At 45.4% G+C, this 19,697-nt stretch overlaps 1 protein-coding gene across 4 annotated transcripts in view; it reads left to right on the top strand.

The window, feature by feature from the left end:
• LOC134205866 (uncharacterized) overlaps window positions 1-19,697 on the top strand; it is a 131,889-nt gene that overhangs the window by 42,280 nt on the left and 69,912 nt on the right. The window contains exon 1 of one of the 4 annotated variants that reach the window (XM_062681528.1): window positions 11,068-11,344. The exons of 1 other annotated variant lie outside the window; for it this stretch is intronic. The gene's annotated coding sequence lies outside the window, so the exon portion shown is untranslated. Of the gene's footprint in view, window positions 1-11,067; window positions 11,876-19,697 lie in introns of those variants that run through there. 2 more of the 4 variants (XM_062681525.1, XM_062681526.1) reach the window with 2 other exon arrangements.

Below are 19,697 nucleotides of genomic sequence, written 5' to 3'. Positions count from 1 at the left end.
CCGTTTGACCGAAAAGTTAAAATTGATTACCTTATTAAGTGAAGTTAAGAGTAAGATGTTCGAAATTAATAGTGAAAAGTGAGAATTGATAAGTGAGAAACGAAATATTCAAAATCAGCACTTCCCACTTTTAACTTTTTACTACTCATTTTTACCTCTCATTTCGCAGCTCTTACTTAACAAATTTTTCACTTCTATTTTCTCAAGGAAATTAGGAACGAAGGAGAAAGAGTGACGAGGAAGAAAAAAGATTAATCTAAAAAAATAAATACAATTTTCACCTCACTTTTAACTTCTCACTCACTTGTTCCTCTCCTCCTCAGTTCTCAATTTTACACTTTTTACTACTCACTTCTATTTTCTCACCATTTACTTCGTACTTCTTGCTACTCACTTTTCACTTCTCACTTCTCGCTTCTTAATTCTCACTTTTTCACTCTCATTTTTCACTTTTCACTTCTCACTTTTCACCTCTCACTTCTCAAATTTTTCACATCTAATTCCGTACCTCTCATTTTCCACTTCTCAATTCTTACTTCTCACTTCACACTTTTTTCTTCTCACTTTTCACTTTTTGTTTTTCTTTTCTTTCTCACATTTCACTTTTCGTTTCTCACATCTCACTTCACAATTCTCACTTCGAATTTATCACTTCTCACTTCGAATTTGTCACTTCTCACTTCTTATCTTATCACTTCTGACTTCTTACTTTTCACCTCTCTCTTTTCACCTTTCACTCCTTACTCCACAGTTCTCACTTATCACTTTTCCCTTCTCATTGTTCCCTTCTAACTTCTCAATTCTTACTTCATACTTCTTACTTATCACTTCTCACTTTTCACAATTTACTAGTTAAAAGGGAATACTTTTCTTTTCTCACTTCTCATTTCGAATAAAAAACATCTAAATAAAGCCACAAAAATTCTCACTTTGAATTCGTTACTTCTCACTTCTTACTTTTCGCTTCTCACTTATTATTTTTCACTTTTCACCTCTCACTTTCCACTTCTCACTTTACAGTTCTCATATTTCTCACTTCTAACTTCTTACTTTCCACTTCTCAATTCTTACTTCTCACTTTTCACATATCACTTATCACTTTTCACTATTCTCTTCCGATTTCCTATTATGAGATGTGCGAAATGTCTCATGCCTCACTTCTTGCTGCACATTTCATGTAATTCCTGCTACTCATTATTCACAATTTAAGTTTTCTAACTTTCGGCCAAACGACATTCGGCCAAATGGCCCGACATCGTATAGATTGTGCATGTAAACTGATTCTTTTTTTTTGTCTTTATTAGCGAGACTTTCAGCCCTGGGTTGGCTCGTCTCGTAAAACTGATTCTGACAACATCGAGCTAGCGAGATGAAAATGCTTTGGGAAATTACTTCGACTTAGAGAATATCGAGTAAGGGAGGTAACGCAGTATGTAAAATTCAAGGGACTTTTAATTTTATCAAGTAAGAGAAAATATAGAGTTACATAGCATCGAATTAGCGAGAGTTCACTGTATTTGTCTTATTTGTATTATTTGTCTTATTTGTCTTTTTTGTCTTATTTGTCTTATTAGTTTCGTCTTTTATGTCTTATTTGTCTTATTTGTCTTATTTGTCTTATTGAATTGAATTAGTGTACTAACCCTGGTGGGGGCATCCATCAATTCAGCTGTTGTTGGTACAGCAGCAGTGCCTTTCTCTGCTTTGTTCTCTCCGAGGCAGCTCAGTAAGCTGCGACGAGACGGACGCATGGAGAAAACAGAACTGCGCAATAAAAATCCTATTCGACTAGATGCTGATGTCATATTAGAAATTTAGAGACAGTTAACGAGACGAGCCAGCCTCGGGCTGAAAGTCTCGATAATAAAGACAAAAAATAAATAAATTTAGAGACAGTACTCGTCGATAGAAACCCTTTCCGCACGAGATGGTATATGAGAAAATCAATCCACCTTTCTTTTGCCAGTGCAGAAATATCAGCATCCACACTGATACTCTTCTCTTCCACTTCATACGGAAGTTTGGCAGAAGGATGGTCGTGCGATATATGCCATCACAAATATTGCCATCCACTCGCTTTCAAATCGATTTCTATAAAAAATATTTTTCATGCCTGCCATATCCTAACGGAACTATCAATTGTATACTTTCGCCTCTTATTCTATCATGAACATGTACTTCCACCAAATTGTCACCTATATGGATTAGCATTATGCGTTTTTCACAGGGTACTCTGTGTTTCGTCTTTGACGTTCGGCTTCGGCTACTCTTGTTCAATCTCAACGTGAGGTTAAATAAGGGTAGGGTTATGAATATGTTTTTACTTAGTTTTTCAATAAATTGTCACCTACATGGATTCGCTTTATGCGTTTGTTACAGTGCACTCTGGGTTTCGTCTTTGACGTTAGTCTATTGTTACAGTGTTTTTGTGACACCTCTTTTTAGTCCCTAGTTTAATGCGTGTGAGCCTACATAATTGAGTTTTCTATAAATAGTACACACTTAGATCGAGAATTGCAGCTCGGTAAATATTTTTACTGGTTTTATACGGTAAAATAAAATTTCAACCGAGAGCTCAGTTAATTGTGGGTAATTTACTGATTTCTGCAATAATTTCTACCGATGCCTCGGTAGTTTAAAGTTTAATACTGAGCTTCGGGAATATACATTACCGATCAACTCTGTTCTTCCCATACTTGTCAAAAAAAACCGATCGTTCAGTAAATCCAAAGCACTTCACTGAGTACTCGGTAAAATGAATACCGAGCCCTCAGTTTAGATCACGTGCCGCTCTGACGCCATATTTGTGAAGTGAAAATAGCCTGGATTTGGAGATTTCTGATTTTTTGGAAGAAATATATGCTACTTGTTATATTTGTTCAATTCGTTAGGCAAATTTAATCATAGTTCTGGTAAGTAAAAATCTTTCTTGTGTTGATTTACTTTGATAATTTATATTCTCCAATTTCAGATGAATGCCTGCATGTCCTCACCATTTTTATAAACGGGATTATACCATAGGCCGGAAATATTTTTAATGTTTCAGCGGAATCGGCAACTAATGAAGCCGGGGTTTTCACGAAATCCGTGTGTTATACCTAATTTTGATATAGAAGTGCTTTAATCAAAGCTGGGGTACCATAAGCGAAGCTAAATTTAACATGAGGATCGCGAGAAAATTCCAACTTCATTAATCGCCCATTCTGGTTGACCGAGTATGAATGAATATAATTTATAATAATAAATATGAATGAATAAAAAAAATGAATAAAAAAAATGTTTTGATTTATCATTTCTGATATTAAAAAAAGCGATGAAAAAAGAAATCAATTTTTACAATTTATTCGGTATTTTTCATAACCGCATTCCGTACTTTTTTTTGCAGATCAATCGGTAGTGTTTTACCGAGTGCTCAGTAATAATTGACATTTCGCCACCAAACGCTAAGAACCGAGACCTCGGTAATGAATTGAACTTTTTACCGAGGTAGGTACCGAGAACTCAGCTGTTGAGAAATCGGTAATCTGGTAACCGAGCCCGGTGAATAAAATTAAGTGTGTATATCATATGCATTCGCATTGTGTGACTTATCTAGTATATTTTATGCTTCGCGTTCCATTGCATTTTACTCTGAGACATTGCCGCCCCCCAGCATAGTGTTCATTCAGCACTTCCACAGTTATTAACGGCGAGGTTTCTAAGCCAAGGTACCATTTTTGCATTCGTATATTATGAGGCTAACACGACGATACTTTTATTCCCAGGGAAGTCGAAACAATTTCCAAACCGAAAATTGCCTAGACCGGCACCGGTAATCGAACCCAGCCACCCTCAGCATGGTCTTGCTTTAAAACCGCGCGTCTTACCGCTAGGGTAAAAAATGCCTATAAAATGCATCAGTTGCGTAGCCAGAAAATTGGTCTGGGGGGGGTTTTCTGAACATTTTTTTTTTCGAAAAAAAAATTTTCTTCCAAAAATTTTGTCTCTGGGGGGGGTTTTATACCCAAAACCACCCCCGTGGCTACGCCACTGAAATGCATCGTTTGTATGTATTATTGAATATATCCTCCTCTCCAGAAACCTGTTCCATTCTCCTTTCCAACTCGTCCTCTTCCTTTCCCTTTTTCACTTCCTTTTCGTCAGGTAAATGATGGGAAAGGCCAGTGAAGGCGATGGTACAAATCTCCCAAATTGAGGGGAACGTGCCTCCTGAGCCGACGTTCTGATACCTGATACCGCTCGCTTTTAAATCGATTCCTATAAAAAACATTCTTTATGCCTGCCGTATCCTAACGGAACTATCAATTGTATACTTTCGCCTCTTATTCTATCATGAACATGTACGTCTAAGTTTGGAAGATGATATTAGCATTTCCATATCATTATTTGTCTTATTTGACATATTTTATTGTCTTATAATTAATTGCATATTATTCGGAAACTCGGCCGTACGAAAACCATTTTTTTGTTAAATATTTTGGCTGTGCATATGCACAGCACATGTTTCGAAATGGACAAATTGATATGAAATTTGCGAAAAAGAATCCACGTGTCTTGGAGGGACTCGAACCCTCAACCTCCTACTCTCTAGATAGGCGTGATAACCCCTACACAACAAGACCACTTGGGGGCAGCAGGGACCATGTCCAAGGGCTTGTCGACCCCTCCCCAGCTGTCTGTGAGTCAGGGAGAACTGCCTAGGGCGTGGTGGGATTTAGCAGTGGGCTCTGCTAAAATCCCTCCCAAAAAACCACAAGTGCCCGTAAGCAGACTCTATCAAAGCAACTGTGTGCCGCTTCAAAAGCACAAGCCCAGGGAGTGCCATTGGCACATCAGGATTGATCCCAGTAAGATCCTGATTATGGTATACTGCCCAGACAACCACACATCGCATAAGAATGTACGATTAAAATCGTTTACCGATCCAAATTTCATCAAAATCGCATTGTGGTGCGAAGCTCATAAGTTTATTTATAAACTTCCCCGCACAGTAGGCTATTTTGCGAGTTTATTCCAGCTTCATATGTTGACATCGCATATTCCGACTCAAATGAAATCGGATTTTCTGTCAAACAGAGTTTGTTATCACAAACTCCATCGCAATGTATAACGAACAAACTCGCATAAAAATCGTGCATATCGCATACACTGCCGTGCAACGTCGGATAAGAAATACACATATATCGCCTCCACTTTTGTACGCAAAAAGCGTTTCCGCGACTGGTAAGCGATGAAATTTGTGTGCATATGCATCGCATAACAGAAAAACAATTCTATTATGCATGCATTATGGTTGTCTGGGTGGTTGCATGTTATTGGTCTTGTTTTTGGATATTGAGATATTGTGAAAGCGAAGGCTGGTAGTCTGGTTATTCTATTCTCTTAGTAAGGCCGGGTGACACCGACCTGAAACGGCGAATGGGCTAATGGCCAGGCTCTCTTCCGTCCCCTAAAACCGTGGCGGGCCTTGTAGCACGCGGTACAATCCTGTCGCTCAGCTGGCAGCTGAGTGGGAGTAGACTCAGATGCTTTTCCCTGACTAGCGCTGATCTGGCTCTGAACACGAAAGTGTCAACCCTCGCATGGCCTCCCTGCATGCCGCAAGGTATGTATAGATAACCATGGGATCGCGAAGGCGACTACACCAGCAGGATTCGACAGCAGCCGCAAGAGGGACCCAACAGCGATGAATTCTAACAACACAAAACACAAAACGTCGAGGGATGCAGGTGAGGCGAATGGTGGTAAGGAGAACCCTTTCACCAGACGTAGCGGCCTTGAAAGGTCTCCCCAAAGATCGCCGGGGGAAGGCGATGGAGAAGCCCGTGGAGGGTCTGAGGAGGTGCCGGTTGAAGTGAAGATGGACGGCCCCACCCTGACCCATCAAATCTGTGATGGCGAACCACGAAGAACGCGGTGGTCACACGATGGAGGTAGTCACGGAGGTATCCGACGTGATTATGTCGTTCCTAGACAACCGGGTTAAGTACAGCAAAGATCTGAAACTTGCTGTGCAGGTTCTCTGTGCCCTAGTAGTTGAGGCCAAATCGGAGTGGAGGTCCCTACTAGAGGCCAGCAAGAGTGCGGAGAGAGAGCTCCGCAAACTTGTCAAGGAGCGGAAGCAGGCGGATAAGGACAAAGAGGAGGCAGAATCGAAAATTCGTCTCCTGTCCGAGGGCAAACGACTGGCGGAGAGCCAGGTCGAGGAACTCCGCAAAAGGATGGCTGTAACAGGGGCGACCCTGAAGCTGAGTAAGGTTACGCAGGAGGCGAACCTGAAAGCAGCTGTCGAGAAGTCCGCAGCCCGAAGCCAGAGAAAAGGAAGAAGGTCGAGCAGAAGGATGGCCATCCCAAGCCAGTGAACCCAGTGCCTCCACCATCGAGGACCACTGAAACTCGCCGGGAGGAAGATCTACCGTGGAGGGAGGTCGTGAATCCCAAGAAGGCGAGAAGGCAACGGCAGCAGGCGGCAGAGAAAGCGGCAGGCGGAGCGATACGCGCCACTGTTAAGAAGGGTAGAGCCCAGAAGGAGACGGGTGCGCATAACAATGTCAGTGGTAAGCGTAAATACAGAGGCGAGGCGATTATCGTCAGTACTGACGACAAGAGCTACGCCGAAGTCTTGAAGGCCATGAGAGTGAATGACAAACTCGCTGGCCTAGGAGAGGATGTCAACTGCATCCGAAGGACGCGGAGAGGCGAGATGATTCTCGTCTTGAAGCGGGATGCTGCTCAGAAGAGTACTGAGTACAAAAAGTTGACGGAGGAAGTCCTGGGCGATGGGGTTCAAGTAAGAGCCCTATGTCCAGTTTCGAACATCCAGTGCAAGGGCCTGGATGAAGTAACCGAGGCTAGAGACCTGGTCGACGCACTGAGAGATCAGTGCAATGTCGAGATCCAGGAATCTACGGTTCTTTGACGCAAAAGCTCCGCGGGAATGCAGTTTGCCTCATTCCAAGTACCTCAGACTGAGGCCAAGAAGGTAATGGATAAGGCTAAACTGAAAGTGGGTTGGTCGGTATGTCCGCTAAGTATAAGCCAACCGCTTCAGACCTGTTTCAGGTGTCTTGGCAACGGTCATAAGTCTTATGACTGTAAAGGACCTGATCGCAGTAAGCTATGCCGTAGGTGTGGAGCTGAAGGCCACCAAGCTCGCACCTGTCAGGCTGCACCAAGGTGTCTGATCTGTCCCCCGGGTACAGACAACAGACACCTCACCGGTGTCCAGGCTTGTCCGGCCTCTAGAAGGATCCAGACACGCAGGTAACACAGCTGAATCTGAACCACTGCAAGGCGGCTCAATTGCTGCTACAACAGTCGGTTACTGTGTGTAAAGCTGATGTAGTTTTGCTGTCCGATCCATACCGCATCCCTACCGGTAACGGTAGTTGGATTGCGGATAAATCTCAGTCCTGCTGAATGAAGGCCAAGTGCCAACGTTCAGGGGACCGAACGGTGATTCATTCATCGATGTGACCTTCTGCAGCGCGGGATGGACGGTGGAGCCAGAATGGGAGGTTCATGAGGGGCATACCTCCAGCGATCATCAGGAAATTCGTTTTATGATCCGGTATATCCCCGTAGAAACCACAAGGCGGATCGGCAAAGCCGATCTAGGATGGCGCACCTCGCAGTTCAACCCAGAACTCTTGGAGGAATCACTACGATGGGAGACGCGAACAACGGGATTAAGTGGCGACGAGTTAATCGATGTACTAACCCGTGCATGCGATGTGACGATGCCTAGGAGGACCAAACCTCCCGGAAACCGGCAACCTGTGTACTGGTGGACTGACACAATTGCAGACCTTCGTAGAACCTGTCTTCGAGCAAAGAGAAGGCTGCGACGTGCCAGAACAGACGCTGATAAGGTCGAGAGACGCAGGGTGTTCCAGACAGCGAGCAGTGCTCTGAACTACGAGATCAAATGTAGTAAGAGAGCCTGCTTCGAGCGGCTGTGCAGGATGGCAAACGACAATCCATGGGGAGATGCATACAGGATGGTGATGGCTAGGACCAATACCACGCCACCTGAGAAATCTCCGGGGATGTTGGCCAAAATAGTCGACGGGTTGTTTCCGAGGCATGAATCATCGAACTGGCCCGCTACTCCGTCCGAGTCAGTTGACGTGGTACCGCTAGTGACTAACGAAGAGCTTATCGTAGCCGCAAGAAAACTTAAGCTCAATAAGGCGCCAGGCCCGGATGGTATTCCAAACCTGGCCCTTAAACACGCCATTCTTGCCAATCCAGATATGTTCATGAGCTGCCTCCAGAGATGCATGGACGAAGGAAACTTCCCAGATCGATGGAAACGGCAGAAATTGGTGCTATTACCGAAGCCTGGCAAACAGCCGGGGGATCCTTCGGCATACAGACCAATTTGCCTACTCGACACAGCTGGAAAGCTGCTAGAGAGGGTCATTCTGAATAGATTGTCGGCTTATACAGAGTGTGCTGGTGGCTTATCCAGCAACTAGTATGGCTTCCGTTAGGGCCGTTCTACCATCGAAGCATTTCGAGCGGTAACGGATACAGCCAAGATAGCGAGAGGTTTAAACAGAAGAGGTATTAGGTACTGCGCGTTGATTACACTTGATGTAAAAAACGCGTTTAACAATGCTAGCTGGGCAGCAATTGCTTACTCCCTGCACCGATTGAGAGTTCCGGATTACCTGTGCAGGATACTGGAAAGTTATTTTCAGAACAGGGTGCTGTTATACGACACTGATGCTGATCAAAAGTCGATCGTAGTGTCTGCGGGTGTTCCACACGGATCGATCCTCGGACCGGTTCTGTGGAATATTATGTACGATGGAGTATTACGCCTAAGTCTCCCGGCCAGTGTGAAAATAGAAGGCTTCGCGGATGACGTAATGCTGGAGGTAACAGGAGACACTCTCGACGAAGTCGAACTGAAGGCTTCATACGCGATTGGCAGAGTGGAGGAATGGCTCAACTCGAGGCGGTTGTCCCTTGCACATCACAAGACGGAAGTCGTGGTAGTGCATAACCGTCATGGGCTGCAACAGGCGAGGATAAGAGTAGGGACCTGCACAGTTAACTCCGTGAGGTCTCTCAAGCATCTGGGCGTGATGATCGATGATAAGCTCAATTTTACGAGCCACGTCGATTATGCATGTCAGCGGGCTTCATTGGCGATAAAATCTTTATCACGAATGATGTCCAACGGATCGGCGGTGCATAGTCAAGTGCGTAGGCTGATAGCTGGCGTAGCATTGTCTATCATCCGTTATGGCGTGCCGGCATGGGCCGTAGCACTAAAAGCCGAGTACAATGTAAAGAAATTGATCAGAGTACACCGGCTGATGTGTTTACGTGTCGCGAGCGCATATCGCACCATATCATATGAGGCGGTGTGCGTTATAGCTGGAATGATGCCGATCGACATACTCTTAGAGGAGGATGTGGAGTGCTACAACGAAAGGGACTCGGTGCAAGTGCGACGTGTCAAGAGAGCAGTTTCGTTGCTTAAATGGCAAAGAGCATGGGACACCGCAGTCAAAAGGTCGTTGGACCCACAGACTGATTCCAGATGTGTCCAACTGGGTTGATAGGAAGCATGGTCAAGTCAACTTCCACCTAACACAGGTGTTGTCTGAACATGGCTGCTTTAAGAAATTCCTACACAGGTTTGGCTTTGCAGATTCTGCGGAGTGTCCTGAATGTGTAGGTGAGGTAGAATCGGCAGAGCATGTGATGTTCGCATGCCCGCGATTCGAGATAGAACACAATGCCATGCTGCTTATTAGTGGTATGGATACAACCCCGGACAACCTCGTCGAGAGGATGTGCCGGGAGGAAGATATATGGAATGCGGTGAACACAGCATCTCAACAGATTATGTCGAAACTGCAGCGGTGGTGGCGTCTTGAACAAAACCAACGTGTGCAGTAAGGGCACCTGTGATGCAGTGAACACTTTGCTCACCCCGACAACCAACATGTCGCGGGTGGGCTGCGGGGACCTCAGTATGTAGATATAGAGGTCATTGCGGTTCACGCGCGGTGGTTGTTGTCGGGGTGCTCGTCTCCAACGTGAGATTATGATACGGTCCGTTAGGTTACTATCATAGCTTGCGATCGACGGGTGGTGAGGTAGCCACCCTTGAAGTCGATGTTGTGTGTATTGACGTCAAGTGCGTTAGCATAGGCGTGAGCGTTCTCAATAGTCCCCCCCTGATGTATTGCTTAATTGCGGGCCGGGGGTACGGACTGGCGAAAGGGTTTTGGTTTTAGTGGATCGGGTAAGAGCTACATGACATACCCATCCCCACACTACCTGAGTACCTCCTCAGGTGTCTGGTTGCAGATTTCCGTTTACCCTTGCTCAAGAAAAAAAAAAAAAAAGACCACTTAAAGGTCACGTTTGCGGAAAAGCCATCAGAATCCGAGTATCAACCTCCACCGCGGTTAGCTCTTATGTTATTGTCTAGAATTATCAAAAAGTAGTGGACGTCATAGTTGAGTCGCCACCAAAGGCCCAGGTTTTTGGTCATTTGAATTTCGAAATTTTCGCATTCCCCCCCAGTCTTATTTATTAAGCCTTATCAGTTTTCGTAATTTATAAATAGCGTATAAGTGGAAAGTTTTTCAACTTGAATATTAATTGGTGCACAACCACCCTAAGCAACTTAACCGTCTCGTCATGTCGCTTCGAATGCATAGACTTTTGGCAGTCGCCGTCGCCGCATCAGCAGCGCGAATTTCCGCTTCAGTGCTCTCGTTTCAGCGATTGAACGCGAGCAGAGTCTCACCACATTTGGCCGTTCAACGTTGCACACACCGACCCAAAGACATCGCAAACAAACGCGCAAAATTAATTCGAATTTTTGCACTCATCAGCAAATCGTTTCCGCTTGCAGCCCAAATCTACAAACGTCGTCGTCGTCGTCGCGAACTCGACCAAAGCATCCTAAACACACCGCACTCGCCGTATCGTCATCCACCCACCGCCCCAAACAAAGCATTATGCCGCTGCCGGTCAAACTCTCCTTCGACTTTCGTTCGCACTCGCTTTTCATTTTCTTCGGTTGGGTGGCGGGCGTCCGATCCGGCATTCTCAGTCTCACTGTAGCACCCATCCGAAGTGGTCGCCCCAAAACTGGGCCGCGCAGTTTGTGTCGTTGTCGTCATCATATCTCTAAAACACAAGCACGGATTCGCGTGATTAGTGCGCTGCTAACCTTGATTGTTTACTCAGTCGATCGACGGACGGATTCTATGCCGGACCGGCAGCGTGTGTATATCTGATTCCGATAGCAATACAAATACCAATACCGGAGTGAAATCGCCAGAATCGGACCAGTCAGGCAGCGTGGCAGGTGAGCAGAGAGGTGAAGGTGATTCGCACCTAATAACGCGCGCGGCAATGATAGCGATTAGGGGCAGTGGCAATTGTTGGCTTTCCTTCAATCGGTTATTGCCGAAGAAGACGTTCCCTGCGCAGATAAGGCAGTCGTCAGTCGGTGATGCAACGCGCCGTGTTGATTCTTGAGCTAGAGGAAGACGTGCGCGCGGGATAATTTTTGTGCGGGAGTGCGAAAGGGTTTCCGCGGTGTGGTGATAAGTGCGAGACACACAAAACGGCGATCGGGAGCATCGATACTCGTCATTTTATTGTCTGGTCAGGTGGATGTTTGGAATATCGCCAGTTTACAGTCGTAGTCAGTCAAGTGCGGTGAGTTGTCCAGCAAGGACGAAGACGAAAGCTGCGGAAGTGCATATAGCGGTGAGGTGGTGAACGACGAACGGTTGGGATTCTGACCGGTGAGTAAAATCCCAATGCTTATGCAAGGGTTTTGGCCAAATTTCGATGATGTCATGTTGAGGCACTTTCCACGGCCATTGTCTTGGTAGGTACTTGCGCCATCAGGAATTGAATTCAAGGTCTGTGTCAGTGCTTGCTTATTCACTGTTCGCTATGGCTGTGCAGGAAACCGGTGTGAATGGGATTTCAGCAGAATGTACGGCAGCGTTGTGGTGCGGAGGTGTAACCATGCAGTCTCCCAGCCACAGCTGTTGTGGGACGCTTGCCAATTCCACCTTCTTCCTTGCTTTTGAACACAGTGCTTTCCCAGTTTCGGTAACAAGGTGTGCTTTTTCATTTCATTTTTTCAATGAGGGCTTCTTCCACATACCAATTTATGATTACTTTTTTGTCAAATACTATTTTGATGCTAAATAGGTACACATTTATAATTAAACCTTTAAGCTTCTACTAAACAGTTAAGAAGTTCAAAATATGACAAGCATCAAGGCCTTGATTCGTATGAAAGCGTTAAGAACGAACATGATGCTTAAAAACGTATAGTCCTTCGATACTTTCAGTGTACAACAAAGGCAAAACGGATAAATAATGTTCATAGCAAAGAATGCATTACTTGAACTAATTTTAATATCTATTACACATTAAAGAATAAATGATTAATCAGCTTTAGATACAATTTAATGTTGAGAAAAATGGAACAATACTATACTTTACAAAAATATATTGTCTTCTTTTTAACGTAAGTTTATTCCTAAGTTTTGACGATGGAAGCAAACGTGAAAAATCGTAATGCTTACAATGCAAGCCGACAAAAAAATGGTGCAATCCTCGAGTTTTTTTGTTCCTCGATAGCATTAATCATTTCTTTTTATGACCAGCACTGCCAATTCGAAGAAAGAGCAATCAACAGGCATCGGAACCGAGCGTTGCTTGCTTGTGATGGAAATTAACCAACATTGCGTCATCGTTGCGTTGCTTTTTGCTTCGCTTTGGTCGCGCGAATCTGGAAGAGTCGAAGCCGCTGGGGCCACGCTGCTGGCTTCGGTTGGTTGCGGCCGCCAACGACTTTGGAACTGATTGTTGGAAGGCATCACGCAGTCAGCGAGTGGTGCACTCATAAATTTTGCTAAAAAAAAGTTTATCATTCGCATTGGTTCGGGTCATTTGTGCGCCAGCCGTTGTATATCACCATTGGAGGGTGATGTTTTGCTTCCATTAGGTGTGCTGATCCGGTTAAAATGTCGGAAAATTTCAGCTTTCGGGCGTAATGACATCTGGCTGTAGCTCGGTGTAGGCGAGGGTAGTTATTTGATGTGTTCAGAGAAATATCGAGCGTTTACGATTCTAAGTAACCAGAGCCATGTCGAATGGCAGTGATTTACTAGCCGAGGAGGACTTGCTCGTGGCAAAAAGTACATAATCAGCCGAATGGAAACACGCTTGTTGAACATAACAGCAGCGAGACTGCGCGCGTGACTAGCGATGACGCGTGGCCGAAAAGGTTAGGCTTTAATTTATTCAGTGGAGATTTTACCAAAATTTTGCGGATAAAACAGGTAAAAACAATAAGGAACTAACTTGTATGCAACTGCCGTGAAAAAGTTCTCCTTGTTGAGGCATTGACCACTTTTTTTGTTTTAGCAAATTTATGACTCTAGACTATCTGATCCTTTTTCGACATATACGTTGTGCACTGTGTATTATGTCGGAATTATTTTGATAGATATGGCTGATTAGTATGACTAGTCCTCAGAGCCGTAGCTACTCGTCCCCCGATTTCATAGTTGTTATTGAATATATTTTGCATAAGAAAATTATTTTGAGCTTTTTAGTGGAATGTTTTCACCTGTCATAAGACGAGTTTATACAATCCCATTGAATTCCACCACTTAATTGTATCTTGACAGATACGTATTTCGACCTCAAAAGTAAGGCCGTCTTCAGTGTCTCGTACTTGACTCGGAACTCACGGAGGCGTACTGAAAAGAGTCCAATATCATACCCCGATCATTCATATAAGGGGCCCTCCTTAGCCGTGCGGTAAGATGCGCGGCTACAAAGCAAGACCAAGCTGAGGGTGGCTGGGTTCGATTCCCGGTGCCGGTCTAGACAATTTTCGGATTGGAAATTGTCTCGACTTCCCTGGGCATAAAAGTATCATCGTGTTAGCCTCATGATATACGAATGCAGAAATGGTAACTTGGCTTAGAAACCTCGCAGTTAATAACTGTGGAAGTGCTGAATGAACACTAAGCTGCGAGGCGGCAATGTCCCAGTGGGGGATGTAATGCCAATGAAGAAGAAGAAGAAGATCATTCATATAGGCTGCTATTTTATGACTGTTAGTACTGGGAAGCAGCATTGGAAAATATTGCAATAAGAACTATGAACGAATTTTTGGATTGGAAATTGTCTCGACTTCCCTGGGCATAAAGTATCATCGTGTTAGCCTCATGTCATGATATACGAATGCAAAAATGGTAACTTGGCTTAGAAACCTCGCAGTTAATAACTGTGGAAGTGCTTAATGAACACTAAGCTGCGAGGCGGCTCTGTCCCAGTGTAGGGATGTAATGCCAATAAGAAGAAGAAGAAGAAGAAGAAGAAGAAGAAGAGGTCATTTGCCCGAAATGTTGATTGGGCCGAATAGTCATTTGAAAAGTGAGAAACGAGGTATGAAAAGTGAGACGTCTCACTTCTCACTACTTATTGCCCACTTCTTACTGTGGAAAGTGGGTAGTGCGAATTCAGAAATTAGGAGTGCGAAGTCAGACCGCACCGTGCTTTCGTGCTGTGCGGTTCTTTCTCTCTTTGCGGAAGGAAGTTTTTAATACTACCCGAAGCTATTTTAATTTCAACGGTGCTTCTTAGCGCTATTTGTACCCACTGATCCCATTACGATCTTTGCAAGGACCCGTGCCTTCGTTTTACGTTGGACCCGTTTGCGGAAGTAAAATTCCGACAAGTGGTGGTAATCCTGCAGGGACACCGTTCTGGGAAAAAACCTCTTAGAAGGTCACGTCTCCACGCTTAGCCATGAGCATTAATAAAAACAAGAGGAAGGGGGAGTCTCTGAACTCTCCACTTCCTTCAAAGAAACAAGGTTTCAAGACCGTCCTGCCAAAGCGCGGAAAAAATAGAAGGAAGCTGGAGAATTCAGATATTCCTTCTAACTCTAATATCGGAAATAATTCTTCTCCAATCGAACTGAGCAATGAAATTGAGCAAATCGAATATACCTCTAGCCCAGGTGATTCGATTCATGCGAGAAAGCAAAGGATTCCGCCAATTGTGGTATCTGTTGCCGAGTTTTCTGGCTTCCGGAATGAGATTTTGAGTAACCTTCAGGGGATCAAGGTTTCATTTCAGATTGCTAGGAAGGGTGACTGCCGCGTTTTGCCGGGATCCTTTGACGATCGCAAACGTCTTCTTCAGTATTTAACTGAGAAGCGCCATAAATTCTTCACATACGACGACAAAACTGAGCGATTGTTCAAAATCGTCTTGAAAGGTCTCCCCAGTGATGATAAATCACTGGATGAGATTGAAATTGAAATTTCTCAATTACTTGGATTTTCACCAGTCCAAGTAATTAAGATGAAAAAGAAATCCCACTCTGGTGCTTCCCAGAGGGGCATTTCTCAAGAATTTTATTTAGTTCATTTTAACAAAAGTGAACTAAATAATATTAAAAGTTTGCAAAAGGCCTGTATTATGTCTCATGTCCGTGTTACATGGGAACATTTACGCAGGCCAGGGGGAAATTTCCAAAACCCCACCCAGTGCCGTAAGTGCCAAAAGTGGGGTCATGGAACCAAACATTGTCACATGGATGCTAAATGCATGATTTGTGGTGGAACCTCTCACGCCAAGGACGCATGTCCTGTGAGAGAAGATTCCAATAAATTTAAATGTGCAAATTGTGGGGGCAATCATAAATCCAATTTCTGGGAATGCCCTTCACGCAAAAAAGTTTTGAATTCCCGTGAAAAATTGATGAAGGGAAATTCCAATCGAATCCCAGATTCGACGGGTAGAAATTTTTCAAACGCTCAAATGTCGAAACCAGTTACCGGTCGAGCAATTCATACCCACCACAATTCACAAACAAATTTTGCCGCTCGTCAACGGGTAGCAAGCACTTCAGTAAATTCCAATTTTTCCAATGTACCTACGTATGCAAACATCGCTGCTGGTAGACAAAATTTCTCTTCTCAAAATGAGGTTTATACCCATGTCCCAACGGAAAATAATGGTAATGTTGCCGATTCAGGTAGCATGACTGCTTCCGATTTTGATTTTTTAACTGAACAATTGCATCACATGATTGAAGCAATGTTCAAAGCAAATACCATACCAGAAGCTGTTCAGGTTGGTATAAAGTACACACAAAAAATTGTTATCGGACTCCGTTTTAATGGATCTAAATAATTGTGTGAAAGTTCTAAATTGGAATGCCCGCTCTCTAAAGGGTAAGGAAGATGAATTGTTCAACTTCCTAACAGTTCATAATGTGCATATTGCCATTATAACAGAAACGTATTTAAAACCAGGACTCTCCATTAAAAGAGATCCAAACTATTTTATCTACAGAAATGATCGTCTTGACAGCGCCTGTGGTGGGGTCGCCATTGTCATTAATAGACGTATCAAACATGAATTATTTTCTTCGTTTGAAACCAAAGTTTTTGAAACCTTGGGAGTTTCTGTTGAAACAAATTTTGGTCAATTTTCCTTCATTGCAGCTTATTTGCCTTTCCAATGCAATGGCCAGCAAAAGAATTTGTTGAAAGCTGATCTTCAAATTCTGACTCGTAACAAATCAAAGCAGGGGCAGCAGGGACTATGTCCAAGGGCTTGACGATCCCTCCCCAGGCCATCTGCGAGTTGTGGCGCCTGCCTAGGATGTGGTGGGGTTTGACAGTGGGCCCTGTTAAACCTCTATAAAAAGCTGCATGTATCCGCAAGTAGGCTCCGCCAAAGCGACCGTGTGCCGCTCAAAGCGCACAAGCCCAAGACCTGATGTTAGGTGGGACGCTAAACAGCCCTGACACGATGGCCCTCCGGCGAGACAGGAGGTTTGCGCAGGCCCAATAATCCGCCTAGAAAACCAATAATTACGAACAATATAAGAGATAATGCGACTCGATATAATCGGCAAAGACCTAGGCGACGAATAAAGGATCACGATTGAAAGCTTGGAACATGGAACTGCAAGTCGCTAGGTTTCGCAGGTTGCGACAGGATGATCTACGATGAATTACATCCCCGCAACTTCGACGTCGTGGCGCTGCAGGAGATTTGCTGGACAGGACAGAAAGTGTGGAAAAGCGGGCATCGGGCGGCTACCTTCTACCAAAGCTGCGGCACCACCAACGAGCTGGGAACCGGCTTCATAGTGCTGGGTAAGATGCGCCAACGCGTGATTGGGTGGCAGCCAATCAACGCAAGGATGTGCAAGCTGAGGATTAAAGGCCGTTTCTTCAACTATAGCATCATCAACGTGCACTGCCCACACGAAGGGAGACCCGACGACGAGAAAGAAGCGTTCTACGCACAGCTGGAGCAGACATACGATGGATGCCCACTGCGGGACGTCAAAATCGTCATCGGTGACATGAACGCGCAGGTAGGAAGGGAGGAAATGTATAGACCGGTCATCGGACCGGATAGTCTGCACACCGTATCGAATGACAACGGCCAACGATGCATAAACTTCGCAGCCTCCCGCGGAATGGTAGTCCGAAGCACCTTCTTTCCCCGCAAAAATATCCACAAGGCCACATGGAGATCACCTAACCAAGAAACGGAAAACCAAATCGACCACGTTCTAATCGACGGTAAATTCTTCTCCGACATCACGAACGTCCGCACTTACCGCAGTGCGAATGTTGGATCCGACCACTACCTCGTTGCAGTATGCCTGCGCTCAAAACTCTCGACGGTGTACAACACGCGCCGAAGTCGGACGCCACGGCTTAATATTGGGCGGCTACAAGACGGTAGACTAGCCCAAGAATACGCGCAGCAGCTGGAAGTGGCACTCCCAACGGAAGAGCAGTTAGGCGCAGCGTCTCTTGAAGATGGCTGGAGATATTCGATCCGCCATTGGTAGCACCGCAACCGCTGCACTTGGCACGGTGCCCCCGGATCAGAGAAACGACTGGTATGACGGCGAATGTGACCAGTTAGTAGAAGAGAAGAATGCAGCATGGGCGAGATTGCTGCAACACCGCACGAGGGCGAACGAGGCACGATATAAACAGGCGCGGAACAGACAAAACTCGATTTTCCGGAGAAAAAAGCGTCAGCAGGAAAATCGATACCGTGAAGAGACGGAGCAACTGTACCGCGCTAATAACACACGAAAGTTCTATGAGAAGTTGAACCGTTCACGTAAGGGCCACGTGGCACAGCCCGATATGTGTAAGGACATAAACGGGAACCTTCTTACGAACGAGCGTGAGGTGATCCAAAGGTGGCGGCAGCACTACGAAGAGCACCTGAATGGCGATGTGGCAGACGAAGATGGCGGTATGGTGATGGACCTGGGGGAACGCGCGCAGGACATAATTCTACCGGCTCCGGATCTCCAAGAAATCCAGGAGGAGATTGGCCGGTTGAAGAACAACAAAGCCCTGGGGTTGACCAACTACCAGGAGAGCTATTTAAACACGGTGGTGAGGCACTGGCTAGAGCGCTGCACTGGGTCATTACCAAGATTTGGGAGGAAGAAGTTTTGCCGCAGGAGTGGATGGAAGGTGTCGTGTCCCATCTACAAAAGGGCGATAAGCTGGATTGCAGCAACTACCGCGCAATCACATTGCTGAACGCCGCCTACAAAGGTACTCTCCCAAATTTTATGCCGTCGACTAGCACCAATTGCAAGGGAGTTCGTGGGGCAGTACCAGGCGGGTTTTATGGGCGAACGCTCCACCACGGACCAGGTGTTCGCCATTCGCCAAGTACTGCAGAAGTGCCGCGAATACAACGTGCCCACACATCATCTATTCATCGACTTCAAAGCCGCATATGATACAATCGATCGGGACCAGCTATGGCAGCTAATGCACGAAAACGGATTTCCGGATAAACTGACACGGTTGATCAAAGCGACGATGGATCGGGTGATGTGCGTAGTTCGAGTTTCAGGGGCATTCTCGAGCCCTTTCGAAACCCGCAGAGGGTTACGGCAAGGTGATGGTCTTTCGTGTCTGCTATTCAACATCGCTTTGGAAGGGGTAATACGAAGAGCAAGGATTAACACGAGTGGTACAATTTTCAATAAGTCCGTCCAGCTATTTGGCTTCGCCGACGACATAAATATTATGGCACGAAACTTTGAGAAGATGGAGGAAGCCTACATCAGACTGAAGAGGGAAGCCAAGCGGATCGGACTAGTCATCAACACGTCGAAGACGAAGTACATGATAGGAAGAGGTTCAAGAGAAGACAATGTGAGCCACCCACCGCGAGTTGGCATCGGTGGTGACGAAATCGAGGTGGTAGAAGAATTTGTGTACTTGGGCTCACTGGTGACTGCTGAAAATGATACCAGCAGAGAAATTCGGAGACGTATAGTGGCTGGAAATCGTACATACTTTGGACTCCGCAAGACGCTCCGATCGAATAGAGTTCGCCGCCGTACCAAACTGACAATCTACAAAACGCTCATTAGACTGGTAGTTCTCTACGGACACGAGACCTGGACGATGCTCGTGGAGGACCAACGCGCACTCGGAGTTTTCGAAAGGAAAGTGCTGCGTACCATCTATGGTGGGGTGCAGATGGCGGACCGTACATGGAGGAGGCCAATGAACCACGAGTTGCATCAGCTGTTGGGAGAACCATCCATCGTTCACACCGCGAAAATCGGACGACTGCGGTGGGCCGGGCACATAGCCAGA

This window comes from Armigeres subalbatus, chromosome 1, assembly GCF_024139115.2.
Source record: "Armigeres subalbatus isolate Guangzhou_Male chromosome 1, GZ_Asu_2, whole genome shotgun sequence".
NCBI lineage: Eukaryota > Metazoa > Arthropoda > Insecta > Diptera > Culicidae > Armigeres > Armigeres subalbatus.
This window is presented reverse-complemented; position numbering and strand designations above follow the sequence as displayed.